This window comes from Nannospalax galili, unplaced genomic scaffold (genome assembly GCF_000622305.1).
Source record: "Nannospalax galili isolate Female #2095 unplaced genomic scaffold, S.galili_v1.0 scaffold372, whole genome shotgun sequence".
Taxonomy (NCBI): domain Eukaryota; kingdom Metazoa; phylum Chordata; class Mammalia; order Rodentia; family Spalacidae; genus Nannospalax; species Nannospalax galili.
In genome coordinates this window covers 35,168-48,606 of record NW_008332089.1, presented here as the reverse complement: position 1 = coordinate 48,606, position 13,439 = coordinate 35,168, and positions in this window count along the sequence as shown.

The following is a 13,439-nucleotide window of genomic DNA, read 5'->3' as shown; positions in this document are numbered from 1 at the left end:
CTTTACAAGAACAAACAAGGCATCTAGTTTTAAGAGCTATGTCTCCTTCATTGACAGGAACTGTCAAACACCTTGCACATGAAGCACCATGGGTCTTGAATCTTCTTAGTATCAGGGTTTGAGAGAGGACAGAGAACAGCACTGACGGGCAGAGTGTGGTACAGCTAGAGCCCTGGCAGGGCATGATCTCAGGGTGCTGTGAAGGCCCAGATACAGGATGAGGTACCAGAGCTGGGCTGGGAAGGGCCCTGAGCGACGCTTGACCTCTCCCTGGGTGGGAGACACTCTCCCTGGGTGTGAAGACCTCTCCCTGGGTGTGAAGACCTCTCCCTGGGTGTGAAGACCTCTCCCTGGGGGGTGGGGGGAGACACTCTCCCTGGGTGTGAAGACCTCTCCCTGGGTGGGAGACACTCTCCCTGGGTGTGAAGACCTCTCCCTGGGTGGGAGACACTCTCCCTGGGTGTGAAGACCTCTCCCTGGGTGGGAGACACTCTCCCTGGGTGTGAAGACCTCTCCCTGGGTGGGAGACACTCTCCCTGGGTGTGAAGACCTCTCCCTGGGTGGGAGACACTCTCCCTGGGGAGACGCTCTCCCTGGGGGGTGGGGGGAGACTCTCTCCCTGGGGGGGAGACACTCTCCCTGGGTGTGAAGACCTCTCCCTGGGTGGGAGACACTTTCCCTGGGTGTGAAGACCTCTCCCTGGGTGGGAGACACTCTCCCTGGGTCATAAGACCTCTCCCTGGGTGGGAGACACTCTCCCTGGGTGTGAAGACCTCTCCCTGGGTGGGAGACACTCTCCCTGGGTGGGAGACAATCTCCCTGGGTGTGGAGACCTCTCCCTTGGTGGGAGATGCTCTCCCTGGGTGTGGAGACCTCTCCCTGGGTGGGAGACACTCTCCCTGGGTGTGAAGACCTCTCCCTGGGTGGGAGATGCTCTCCCTGGGTGGGAAGACCTCTCTGCCTCTTTCCTAGACTTCTTGGGATTATCCTTACCCATGGCACGTCTAGATTCAATGCCAACCACATGCTTCAAGTTAGTGACATCCAGAAAGTGTGCAAAATTAGCTAAATTAGCTACACACGGGGACCTCCTTAGGTATTAGGGACGTGAACTCTGGGAGGTAGGTGTCGGACATCTTGACAAAAGTAAATATAAGCACACGTGGCTCAAAATACTGAGCTTTCCATGGATTTTCTTCACTGCTTCAAGGTCTCACGTATCCCAGGTTGGTCTAGAACTCCACTCTGTAGTGTGGATGACACTAAACTTCTGATCTTCCTGTCCCCACCTCCTGAATGCTGGGATAATAGGCATATGGCATCATGCCTGGTTATTGCCATTATATCTACTTTATGGGGTGCCGGAGATCAAATCCAGTTTCATTTATACCACAAACACACTACCAACTGAGGCCTGGAACGCACCATTTTTTAGCTCTTCAGTCTACCCATCTCCCAGGGAGAGGTCTTCACACCCAGGGAGAGGTCTTCACACCCAGGGTCTTCTACAGGCTCTAAGCAGCACAGAGACGCCCTGTCTTCCCTGTTGGGATAAAAAAGAAAGGGCTTGTTTTCTTTTCCCTGAGATGACTCCAAAATGGGGAAATAATACTATTTTCTAAGCCTTACCAATGCAAATCAGAGATAATAGAGTTGATTAGACATTAAAGTAAATGAAATATCAAATCGGACATGATGAGGCAATAGCAAACTTCACTGTAAAGCAAAGGACAGAGACAGATATGAGTCGAATAAAGTGGAGTCGTCTGCTGGACTCTGCTCCCTCTGGGACACTGCTCCCTGCATGAGCCTGTTGCCTGGCCTGTGTTTAACACAAGGCTTCTGTGATTCTCCGTGTATGAAATCGCCACACAAAGGGGCTTCTTTACTCATTAAACTTCCCCATTTCATTAATTTTTATAATCATCTTTTAAATGTTTTTAAATTTTCATTAAGTACTGTATTTATGCCATTTCCCGCCTCCAATTATTAATCTTTCAAGGAATATGTCCATGTATTCAAAAATGCGAGTTGGGTTTTCTATTTAAAAAAAAATCTGTGGAAGACTGTAAGAACCAGGGTGGTGCATGATCATAGGGAACAGTCTTCCGAGCTACTGGGAACCTGCTCATGTGAACTTAGCAGTGCTGACAGCATGCACAAGACACAGGCAAACTCATTCAGACAAAAAAGCCAGCATAGAACTGGGGAGATGGGCAGCAGGCCCCAATGTTAGCTGAGGAACTGTTGGCAATTGGTCACTGCTGGGTGAGGGACAGTTGGTCTTCTTTAAGGGAGTGATGCTAGATAGGCTGAACAGCTCCAGTGGATGAACTCACACTGGGGGACATCTGGGGACACAAACTTGACTTGACAGGCCTTAACATATATGACATAATACATGAAATCTTGTGGGCAGGCTATAGGGGGTACAGATAGGGGAGGGGGGTCTAAATATCATTACAGTGTATTGCATAAAATACACAAAAATTCAATAAAAATATACATTGAAAAAAATCTGGGTAGGTATAAGTTATATATAATCTGCTAAAAATAGTTTATAGATAATGGTTCTTATCTCCTGTTAAATGCTGTCTGTAATTGACACACACATTTTACAAGGAGATTGCTAGCTGTTCTGTGTTTGTTTTTTTGAATCTCCCAGTTTTCCTTCATGCTTAGTATTTCCATGAAAGAGAACTTCAGTTGTAAGTCAGGTTCTTATCCGTTTCCCTTCAGTTTCGGATATAATCCCACAAGGGTTTTATTATAGTAGTTTCTGAAATAACAGAACGCAACAAACCAGAAATTGGAAAATGGAAGTAAATTATAATGTGAGACAGTAGCATGGGAAATAAGCTTTGAAATTAAGAGAGGAGAGAGAGAGAGAGAGAGAGAGAGAGAGAGAGAGAGAGAGAGAAAGAGAGAGAGGAGAGGTGGGTTTGACTTCCAACAACATACACAGTGCATTAGAAAGAGTCGCCCCTGCTGGTGGATGGCCTTGCACTGACCTTGTAGATTTTCTCAAGGACTAAATAAGATGACATATCCTGAGTGTTCAGCACACCTACAGGCTCTGAGCAAAACCTGAACTGTCATGTAATTAGGGTGTCCAAGGCTAGCCCAATTATTGTTGAACTTCAGAGAAATCAGACCAGTAGACAACTGCTCCTCACCAAAACCCGATCCTTCTCTGCTTCGGAATGTCTGTGATGTCTTCAGTCCCTTGTCCTCTTGAAGGCTGAGGAGTGGACTCCTCCAGACAGGAAGTGAGCTGTGCTGAGCTGCTCACCTCCTTCTGGGTCACTCTCCTCACCAGCAGCTACAGAGTTTACTGGCCCAGAGCTCCCCATCAGGGAGTCCAGATTTAACCAGCCTAAAAGATCTAGTCACCGAAGGGAACAGCTGCCCTAGGTGTGCCCGTTAACACAGAGCAGACTGTGTCTGAGGAAACGCTCATTTTGTGGCTGCTTCATTGAGGTGATTGTTGTTACAGAATGAGATAGACATTTTGACTTGCAAGCTTGTATCTGGATAAAATTCAGTCACTCATTATAATCAAGGCCACATTGTTTGCATGTGTGTGCATGCATTTCAGTGCTACTTACCTTCTGTGCTTTGCAAAGTCCAGCCCCGGGAGCTGCGCATTCAAGGGAAGGGTGAATAATGAGTGTAGGGTAAAAACCTGAATTTCTCCTTGCACCTTGTGATTTCTCTAAAATAGGTGTAAATGCTGCCTTGTACTAGCATACAATCAAACTCAAGAGTCAGTTTTGCAGACTAATTTTCATCCACAGCGTGCTGCTCACACCGAGCCAGCCTCACAGAATGCATATTGACAAATGTCTGATTCTTTCTAGTCCTGATGAAAAGAAGAGGTTGTCATAACAAATCGCTGTCTCCTAGAACAGACTCGGAAAGAAGAAAAATGGGATAGAGAGAATGCCTTCCTTGGCTTTCGGTTTATGATAAGTTGAGATCAATACCATTCATTTCAAAAACTAGTTTTATACCAGTTAAAATCATTTCCACAGTCACGCCATCTTGACATTTACCTAGAATCCTTTTTCTTAAAAGAAACTTTGCAACAATATTGCCTTTAACAATGTTGCCTTTTCTCTGTGTGTCTACTGACTGAATATCTGTGGTATTTCTAGAGGGGACTTCAATCGCTGGGAAAACAAGTTAAAATTAAGTAATTTATTTTAAGTAAAAGAAAAGGTGATTTCTGTGTCTAGAGAGACAGAAGGCTCTGCTGTGAGAGGACTGGCTGCTCTTGCAGAGGAGCAGGTTCAGGTCCCAACACCCACGTGAGGGGTTATAACTGCAGTTCCAGGGGACTGGACACCTTCTTCTGGCCTCCACAAGACACTGCACTCACATGGTGCATATAGAATCATGCAGGCTCACATGCATACATTTAAATGCGTATTTAAATATTAATCTCTTATTAATGTTTTACATTGTATTATAATGTGGATGAGAAATTTTATCTGAATATGCATTGTTGTGACAGTTAAGTTTTATCAGGTTATTTCAACATCTTATGGTAATGGATTGTACATATCTCTGTTCTATATGGGAAAAAATGAAATTAATTATGGAAGTTTGTAGAGTTATTTATAATAAATGATAACTAACATTTAACATTATTTAAATATGTTTCAGCAGTACCCAGACAAAAATATTACCAATTTTACGGCATTTGTTGCTGATGGCTTTCATGAAGTTTAGCTTGCAAAGACTACAGCCAGGATCATCTCAAAACTGTTCCAGTTTCCTGAACAGATTGCCACTACATCCCTGAGCTCACAGATTGGAGGTTTCAACTGATTCTCTTTCTCTGCATCGTAAGTACCAGAGAAGTTTCTCTGCTGGGCCAGTGGTGGCCAGGCAGGCCACTCCTGAGCGGATAGGCACAGTGGGGCCTGATGGAAATGAGCGTGGGGTCCCCAAGGTCCTTGCAGAGGGAACAAACCATGTTTTACAAGTTGTGGTCCTTATGGTAAACTCTGGAAAACAATGATGCATCCCAGAAAAGGAACAAACCAAGGTAGAACCTGGATATCACCCCCCATAATGTGTGGATTGGGGATCAGATCACATTGATTTCTAAGACAAGAGAAAGCTGTCCTGGGGAGCTAAGACCTCCCTGCCCCAAGTATTAGGAACAATGGCCCAAAAGTAGCTAGAGTCCTCAGCAGGGGGTCCTCCTGCCCCTGTGCCAAAAATGCAGATAGGGTGGAGAAAATGAGTCACCCATACCCGGCATAAAACACCATATATCCCTCAGAGCCATCCTGGGTAGGTCAGATAGCCAAGGATCCAGACAGTGGGAGCAAGACAAACAGGACATTACTCTGTTCAGTGACAGAGGTAAGGACTATGAGAGAGAGAGAGAGAGAGAGAGAACAAAAGACAACATAAGCATGAAGTATAACACTCATACACAGCACAGGTCTTCTAAGGGAGTTAGGAGAAGAGTCAAGACTTCCTTGCCATATCCAGTAGATGCAGCAGAAGGCAGCAGCCTAGTCACTGTTGAGGCTGACACCTGTGTGATCACAACAAGGAAATACTTTGAGACATAAATACAATGTGAGAAGGTGCACATCAGGATAATGAAAGGAACTTGGAAAGTGCAGGGATAGTATCAGAAAAATGCGTATTCATAACAGGACCTTAGAAATGAAGGGTCACAAATACAACTGTCAGAATGAGTAAGTTGTCAGGTGTGGTAGTGCATGCCTGTAACCCCAGTACCCAAAAGGCCAAGGCAGCAGAACAGCCTGGAGCCTGAGTCCATCCTGGGCAACATAAAGCACTTTAGTCCAGATTTGGGCTTCCTGGCTAGATTTTGATTTCTTACTGTATACTAAATATGGATCCTTATATTTACAGATAAGTATAACATACACCACTTGTCAAAGATGCTTCTTTTTGCAATAGATGGAGACCGCTACAGAGTTCCACAGCTGGTCACACACAGAGAATAAGTGTCTGTGAGGTGCCCAGCCCTAAGTGACGCATCTACAGTGGAACCTCTACACTAAGGCCCGTGGAACATGGTGGAAAAGAGGGTAGAGAGAGCACTAATGCATTCCTCAACTCTCAGTAGAGAATTTCCTCACAATAGAGTGTGATGTGCACAGAAGGCCCAACTGGCAAAGTTTTAGAGAATAAGAGACTGCAGAGTGTGTGTCCCTGGATAGGACTCCTATTTAAACCTCATCCACCCACAGCTCAGGGACCGTCGTGGAAGAGGGGGTGAAAAGTTTGTAAGAATCATAATTGGTGCGTGAACATAAGGAAACAGAGGCTCTCAGGTCCCTGGGAACTTGCTCATATGAACTTGCAACAATTGTAATGGCATTCACAAGATCCATGTGGACTCAATCAGATCAAAGTCGGTACACAGCAGGGGAAATGGGCAGCAGGCCACAACTCTAGCCAAGAAACTATTGGCAACTGATTACTATAGGATGAGGGAGAGTTGATATTCTTAAAGGCAGTGATTCAAGTATGCTGACTAGACTCCAGTGGATAAACTTGTACCGAGGGACACCTGGATATAAATGCTTGACCAGATAGGACTTAACATATATGACAGAATACCTGAAATCCGGTTGAGGGGGGACTATAGAGGGCAGGGAGGGGGAGAAGGTCTAAATTTGATTAAAATGTATTGTAAGAAATGCACAAAAACTCAATAAAATGGAAATGGAAACAACCATGGGGCTGGAAAGATGACTGAGCTGTAGTTGTCAGATGGCTCACAACCACTTTCAACTCCAGCTCCAGGGGATCCAACACCTCTGGCCTCTTCAGGCACCTGCACTCATATGCACAAACCCACACAGAAACCCCCCCACATACACACACATGATTAAAATAAATTAAACCCTTTTTTAAAAAGCAATCAAACACACAGAATAGTTGAACATTTTATAAATAAAAAATAACCCCAATATATGAAAAAACTTCAATGAGGGCATTTCATGACAGAGAACTATTTGTAAGAACCCTCCTTCGGGCAGGCATGGAGACACACACCTGTACTCCCAGCCATCTGGACCCTAGGGAGGGGAGGATTGCAATCGGGGCAAGCCTGGACTGCACAGGTCATCCTGGGATACATACTAAGACCCTGTCTCACAAACACCGCACCCCCCAAAAAAGAAAACACACAAACAGAAGATCTAATGTGTAAACATGAGCAAATTTCAGGAGGGATGGTATGCTGTTCATGCAGAACATCGAAGCACCTGGCTCATCTCCTGCACATGGAAATAGTTCCGTGCCTGTAGGCAGGGTATATCTAGAAATGCCCAGTGGGTTAAGGTGGTGAAAATGCACTTTGTACCCAATATGTGGACAGATTTTCCTGTCTGCTCAGTGAGATCCAGAGAGAGACACTAGTTCTGTCAGTTTTATTTGTTACAATCTTTCAAAACTTTGTGTCTGTGTGTTTACACCTTAAATTCTGTCAGGTTTTACTCCTGTGTTCACTAGATCTCTCATTAATCATGTGATTACTTATAGTTGTCACAACTGCCTGGCATTTTGGTCTGTTTACCCCAGTGACATCTCTGCTGCCCTGTCTGCCTCAATAGTAGACCTTGTCTTGCATTGTATTATTATTATAACACCTCTCCCTACCTGGACCATACTGTCCTTGGAGAAAATCAGTTCTAATGTCGAGTCTCTACAAAGTCAACATGGCAATCCCAGCAATTTGACTGGGTTATTCAGTCTACATATGTAGTAACGTTACTGATACAACTGTTTGAGGGCATGCCATTTTATGAATTGTTTTGTTCCCATTTTATTTCTTGAATCTCTTTTCATTTTTGAGTTCTCAAGCTGGGCGTGGTGGCACATGCCTTTAATCCCAGCACTCAGGAGGCAGAGGCAGGCGGATCCTTGTGAGTTCAAGGCCAGCCTGGTCTACATAGTGAGTTCAGGTCAGCTGGGACTACAGGAAGACCCTGTCTCAAAAAGAGAAAAAAAAGAAAAAATTCTCAGGATTCCATTTTATTTAGTGGATTTTAAACTATATTTCCTCAGGTGGCCCGAATTCTCTCTGGGTCTCCTGCATGATCAGAAAAACCATACAATATATTTTATGTGAGTTTATTAACTTACAAAGGAATGAATACCCAGCGCCTAGCCCTGTGACTCAGAGCCTGCCTTATCAGACCGTGCCACGCCCATAGCCCCACTAGCATTTGCTTAAGCCTACTGGGCCAGCAATAGCTCCAGATCCATTCAAAGTCAATCTGTCTTTCAGCTGTTGCACATGGCATTCCCATGGCTCGTGCGCTTCCCCATGGCTCAGGGCTTCTCCGGCTCAGCTCAAGGCTGCTGTTCCAAGATGGCTCCAGCCTTCCCTTCCTAGTTCCCACACCGTGTCAGGCCCCATCCATTGGAGGAACCAGCCAATCGGGAAACACTCCACCCCTTTCCTCTGCTCTTACAATCTTCCTGTCCATCTTCTGCTAAAGTCCCTGAGCCTTGGAGGGGGTGATAGATGTAGGGCAATCTCTCTTGTATCATGGCGAGACAGTGGCTTCTTGGGCCTCCCCATTAGTCATCCTTAGGCCATGGCCACTGATCTATCCTTTTACTATAAAGACAAATGGAAGTAAGTAGACACATTTAAACAAACACGAATGTAAATACAAATGCCTAGACGATATCCCAGTAGGTGTACTATACTCATTAAACAATATATTTATGATGGCTTTTTGACTAGGGCCTGTAGCCTTTCTCGACAAAAGGTATTGGCCTGGTCTACAGCACCAGATGTGTGTTCCACACCTAGGAGCGGGCCTTATCCAATTAGAAATTTGTAAGTTGTACGTATGTGGTCAAGCCATTATTGCACCTGCAGGTATTGCTTGGCATGTCCATAGTGTGCAGCACATGGGTCCATCATTGAGTAGACTTAAAGGGGATCATTTCTTTCCCAACCATCTGTATAGAGCCTTCTGTCAATAGGAACATCATCCATCCAGTGGCACGGAGTGTTTTGGCTTAGTCTCAGTTCCATGTCTTCTTCTCCCGCATTCACAACATGCAGTGTCCTCAGCAACATGGCCTTACCAACCTTTCTAGTGTACAACTGACATTAATGGCAATAGCTTCGGTGAACTGGAGGACCTCTAGGATCTCTCTCTGACCAACGGCTCATAGGGGGGCAACCCACTCCTGGTACTGTAGATTTTCTTAACAGTTGTCTATAGCAGGCCTTTGCTTCTTCAGATATCTTTCAAATGGGTTTCACATCTTTAAAACACTTGAAGGAACATTAAGATTATATATTAAATCACTCCTAGACAAGGTCTTATAAAGCATGGAAAGGTTTTGTCCATTCGTATTAACTGATTTCTCTATAGATCCTTGTTAGGTACCATAGCATGGGTATGAGGCATTAATTTGGTTAGCTCTTTACCATTTTTAGTTATCCCTTTGGATTCCTTTATTCCTGATACACTTACAGGTGTTGGCTCCAGTTGCCTGACCCCGCACTGGGCTAAGGAGGCAGGGGGCTTCTCCTGTTCCCACTGTACTTGTTGGTTCCCTGAGTCAGACAGGCTCTGGTCTGCCTCCTGACTGTAGCCGCATCTGTCATCTCCCATTGACCACTCCAGGTTGCTGGGGGAGAACTTGGTGGGAAAACCTGCTTCCACCCCTAGTATAGCCTTTATCAGAAGAGAAATGCATCTTATTTAATCCTTGGGGATTCTTAACCACCCCTTGTACAGTTGTTACCCTTTGAATGTCCTTTGTAAACTGTTCTTCTGGTTTTAAAACCTTTCAGAAATGCCTTGGTACTATTTTTTCTCTGGGGATTTGGGCTTGACATAAGTCTTGCCACATTTGTCTTTGAGTAACCCAAGTGGACCATTTCCTCTGTCTGGTCTTTTTTATATCTCTTATACAGTGTTCTGTTATTTCACAGACACGTTTTACATGCTGGTCAGAATGATTTAGATTTGCCAAAGCTTGTCTCACTTTACAAAGACACTGTCCCATCAAAGGGCTTAGTAAAACCATTAAAGCCCCATACCATTCTCAAGGTCTCAGTTGAATTAAGCTTTCCTTCATATCTCTGGTGAACACAGTCTCATCTGGCCCAGTGAACTGCCATCATATATTGCTTTTCTCATACCTAGTTCTCTCAGTAATGCTGCCCCTCCTTTATAGTCCTCCAGCCCCTGCTAGTCATGTTAGTCTCCCTTGGTGACAACCATGGATCTTTAATGCCTTCAACCAGCCACCCCATTAAGGACTGCTCCCCGTGTATTGGTCTAGGTTGAACAGCCTATATCACAAGGATGGATTGGTGGTTATATAACTCAGCTGTGAAGCTTCTGAAGGACTTAGACTGATGTCATTTGCTCCCATGTCCCATCTCTCACAAGCCACGTGGCCAGGGGCTCTCTGCTTGCTTGCTTGTAAGTTTTCTTAGTTTTAGCAGTTCTAGCATGGAATAGTTCCGAGATACAGCCCAGTTAGCTTTTTTTTCCTTTTTGCTATTATCTTGTTCTCTGAGTCCTTGGACTTTACACAAGTCAAAGTGTCACACCTTTCCTCTCTCTCTCCAGCTCTATAACCCGGTCTGTCAGTTCAGGCTTTTCAGTTTCTCCTTCCTGGGGCACATCTTTTATGATGCAAAGTGGCCACTCTCTTTCTCCTGACACTTCCTTTGAGTCTAGAGAACATAAAAGATTTTCTAACTTTTGGGTAACTTTTAACAAATCTTCACATACCTGCAATATATCCCCACATTTACAACATAGCTGTGGCCCCAGCTTTTGTGTGGCTGGCCTCTTTTTAGTAGGCCACTGCAAAAAACACATCAGCGCTGCTATTAGCACTCTTCTAAAACTCATTTTCAGTTTCGTCATATCCTGTCAGACTAAGCCAGTTCTGTGGCCTGAATTCTCTCTAGGTCTCCTGCATGATCAGACAAACCATATAACATATTTTATGTGAGTTTATTAACTTACAAAGGAGTGAGTGGCCAGTGCCTAGCCCTGGGCCTCACTGACTCCTCAGAGCCCGCCTTATCAGACTGTGCCACGCCCATAGCCCGCTAGCATTCGCTCATGCCTCCGGGCCAGTGATCGCCCCAGATCTATTAGAAGTCAGTCCATTCTGTCTTTCAGCTGTTGCGCATGGCGTTCCCATGGCTCCCGCGTTTCCCCACAGCTAGGAGCTTATCAAGCTTGGCTCAAGGCTTCCATTCCAAGATGGCTCCCAGCTTCTCTTCCTAGTTCCTGCTCAGTGTCAGGCCCCACCCATTGGAGAAACCAGCCAGGCGGGAGACACACATGAATACCTTATTGATTATAATATACATCTTTAAGTTATTACAATAAACAGCAATTCAGTTACTTCAGGCAACCATGGAAATGCTTAAGAATTATATTTTAATACATTGTTCTTATGATCATATATTAAACCTACTTGTGTCATAAATTGAACAAATCTATAGTACTGTTTTGGCTTTAGATAGTTAAATATATTAAGTAGATAGATAAGGAGATAGATAGATGATAGATAGATAGATAGATAGATAGATAGATAGATAGATAGATAGATAGATAGATGGATGATAGGTAGGTAGGTAGGTAGGTAGGTAGGTAGATAATGTAGAAAGACAAAGTTTGGATTGATTACAAACTTCCAAATAACAAACCTCCAAATAACAAGGCCTATGAGTCAAGTTTACTTTAGGAGAAGTCACAACAATTACATGAGAGTGAGGATCTGTAGGCAACCGCTTGGGGCCCCCACTGGGGCTTCAGGCTTCCCTCAATGGCCAGGCAGATGCTGTGATCTCCTGCTCATCTATGGAACCCTGTATTTCCTGGAACACCGCCAGCAGGGTCTGATCACAGAGATTGATGCCTTGTGTGTTGATTTGCTGGCTCTCAACAAAAAGTGGCTCAAACGAAAGACATTCATGACACCATGGTGGTAGAGGGCAAGTATAAGACCAAGCTGTCTGGTTTGGTTCCTTCCCAAGTGTCTTTGAAGACACATCTTCTCCCTGTGCCTACTCATGGTCTTCCCGGTGCAAGTCTGCACTACCCTCCTCTTCTCAAAGTAGGAAACTGTTGTAAGGACAAAAGCCCTGCTACTGAAACTCTTTCCCTGGGAGGATAGGGGTAAACAAGGTCCATCCCCTCCTCCCTTGGTCCCAACTACACACTAAGGTATGATTCCACAAAAGTGCACTCTGGGAAGCCAATGAGTTTATTGGGCTTACTTACAGAGCAGAGGATAAGGGGTTACTTACAGGAGTGGGGGTGTTCCTCCCTAAGAACATACAAGAATGTGTTAACCCAAACATGGATGATGGCTTCCCCAAAGCCACATTAATGGAGAGCCACTCCTTTAGTCTTCCCCAGCCTATGTATTCTAGCCTTTCCCAGGATCAAGTATAATTAGGGCAGAATTGCCCACCGTGGCTTGAGAGGGGTGGGTGGTGCTCAGGTGAGGATCCCTTGACTCTCCCTACCCCTCCTTCTCTGCAAGGGTGTCACCAGGTAACAACCCTAGCTGCAATTATTTTGGCAAGAGGGTACATCTGAACTAAGGGAGCTGGGGTCTGTCTGACTCCAAAGACAGTCATACACAGTAAGTCCTGTTGGATCACAGCACATCTTTAAAAGCCCAGTCTCCAAAGCTACATCCTGGGCGACTTGAGAAGTTCAGTGTATAGTTCATCAATTCATCAGATCCTGTTCATCTACCACGTGGGCACAGTCTTTCTACACAATCAGCCCCATAGGCAGAGCCCCATGGAGAGCTTATCTGGACCAGCATGAATTATAATTCCCATGTAGAAATCACTGCACATGGTTAGATTTTTTTTTCAACTGGAGAAGAGAGAACCTCAGTTGAGGGGTTTCCTGCATTAGGCGGGTATATAAGCAAGTCTATGGGGCATTTTCTCGATTTCTAATTGATGGAGGGCCCATCCCACTCTGGGCAGTGCCATCCTTGGGCAGGTGGGCCAGCACTGATCATGCCAGGGGAAGCAAGCCAGTGAGCATTGCTCATCTGCCTCAATTCCTGGTACAGGTTCCTGCTTCAGTTCCTTCCTCGACTTCCCTCCAGGATGGCCTCTGACATGGAAGCCGAGGCCAAATAAACTCTCTCCTCCCCCAAGCTGATTTTGGTCAGTGTTTTCTTACGACAACAAGCAAGAAAACTAGAACATTTGTGAAGCACAATATTCACCAGGACTAATTGCCTTCAATGGGTGTCCACTGTTTGGTTCAGCATTTACTTAAACAAGTGAGGTCAATTCCCAGCATGCTGGTGGAGAGAGAGAGAGAGACAGACAGAGAGAGAGAGAGAGAGAGAGAGAGAGAGAGAGAGAGACAGAGACAGAGAGAGACAGAGACAGAGAGAGACAGAGA